The sequence below is a fragment of the Schistocerca piceifrons genome, chromosome 7, assembly GCF_021461385.2.
Source record: "Schistocerca piceifrons isolate TAMUIC-IGC-003096 chromosome 7, iqSchPice1.1, whole genome shotgun sequence".
Classification (NCBI taxonomy): Eukaryota; Metazoa; Arthropoda; class Insecta; order Orthoptera; family Acrididae; genus Schistocerca; species Schistocerca piceifrons.
In genome coordinates this window covers 369,106,098-369,108,159 of record NC_060144.1, presented here as the reverse complement: position 1 = coordinate 369,108,159, position 2,062 = coordinate 369,106,098, and the positions used below count along the sequence as shown (strand labels likewise).

Sequence of the window (2,062 nt, the reverse complement as noted above, 5' to 3'; positions counted from 1 at the left end):
ACTTCCTGTATAATACAATAATCATGCTCACAGTGTGTTTGTTAGCAAAATCAAAATTCGGAACACACACACTTGCATGCACATTGCGCCATCAACAAGCAGTACTTGTCATAGAATAGCCTTGGACCTCCATGTGCGTTATTCCTTGCTTGCTAACCAGTACATTCAACGGACTGCTTGTAGTCAACGCTGCATACTCTAGTGAATCGCTTAACACAGACTTGGCCAACATTTGCGTCGCTGGAGCGCGTTCACGCTCTGAGAGTGCAGTCGAGTCTGCTCAACACTCCACTGCCCTAATACAAGCAGGTGTCTGAGTGAGACGCCTGTATGCCAAAGGCTGCACACGTGGGAAGATTAGGAATACATGTTGGCAACACAGTGCACCTACTTCTAAGAGAAGAATATTGCAACTTACCTTTATGAGCAGATGTTTCTCACGTGGATTTATTTTAACTTCCATTATTTTATTAAATAAGTACATTATATGGTGCTAATATGGTGAACAGAACTGCAAAAAATATTATATACAGGCATCTCACATTACATTCTGATGTTTATAAACTGATACATATGTCGATGTTAGAATATGTAATAATTTTGGAACTGTGCTTCATGAGACAGTCAAACATATGGAGTTGGTTCAAATGGCTCTGAGCACTATGGGACTTAACATCTGAGGTCATCAGTCCCCTAGAAATTAGAACTACTTAAACCTAACTAACCTAAGGACATCACACACATCCATGCCCGAGGCAGGATTCGAACCAACGACCGTAGCGGTCGCGCGGTTCCAGACTGAAGCGCCTAGAACCACTCGGCCACACCGGCCGGCAAACATATGGAGTTACACGCATTACAATTTGTTAAAATTGAAACCTGGCGGAACTTCGTCAGTTTGGAAGAGATCACTTGATTTATCATTAATATATGACCAATTGATGCTAAATGTTATTATCTTTACATATAGAACAGTATTGTCTTCTTTACAATCTTCAAATCGTGGGCTACACCCTTAATTTTTATATATGAAATTAGTGAACTTACTCATGGCACTTTTGTTGCCTTAGTCTGCGATCACTTTCAGAACTCAAATTAATCATCAGATTAACTAATTTAGTACGACTGCATTCTGAATTGCTGGTGTATCCATTAATCACCGCAATAAAATAAAAACAGTGAATGTATGGGGTAGTATGAATGAGAACAGTGGTATATTTAAGTTTGCAAAAATAATGAGAAGTTTTTGTTCATCCTACCCATATAAGTATATAGTTCTGGCAATACCGGCCATGACCTTCTTCTGTGCGGATGCACACATATTCCCCGAACTCTTATGGGACTTGGTAAGGATATCTTCCACGAGTAATGAATGTGTTGGGGTGGGACACTACGAACGTAGTGTGTGGACATAGTAGGTGAGAATGTGGGTCTCGCGGGAGGCGTGCGCGAGATAGTCCCTGCAGTCGCGCTATCCTCTTGCCCTCGGTGGCTCAGATGGATAGAGCGTCTGCCATGTAAGCAGGAGATCCCGGGTTCGAGTCCCGGTCGGAGCACACATTTTCCCCTATCCCCGTTGATGTATATCGATGCCCGTCAGCAGCTGAAGATATTAATATATAATTCTAATTTGAGCTTATAAATCTTACAAAAAAATGACAAACATAAATCAGGAAAGGAACGGTGCTTGATCGGCAAATCATTCATTGGGTATACAAGTTCTCCCCTGAATTAATCACCTCTGCGACGCAATCAGACTTTGTTTACATGAATCCCTGTGAGGCCAAATTCTATTCAAATGGAATCAACTACGATCAGTCACACCACAAACCATGATTCACAGAGAACAGGAAGCTGTGAACATCACTGAACAACCCTACACCGGTGCAGCAATACTTCACCCTTTCAGTTTGACTCTAGAGGCAGCAGGAAAAGGCACGCTGTGGGCGAGGGTCGGAGCGCGGCAGCAGCTGTGGTGTTCTGGCGCGTCCACGAAAACTTGCAGACTACGCGGACAGATGTTCTCGTTATTAGAACGCGGGGAACTTCCCTCTCAGAGCCC

At 43.0% G+C, this 2,062-nt stretch overlaps 1 non-coding gene across 1 annotated transcript; it reads left to right on the top strand.

Moving 5' to 3' along the window:
• Positions 1–1,481: 1,481 nt before the first annotated feature.
• On the top strand, positions 1,482–1,556 carry Trnat-ugu. The gene has a single exon. It is a non-coding gene; the product is annotated as a tRNA-Thr (tRNA).
• Positions 1,557–2,062: the final 506 nt, after the last annotated feature.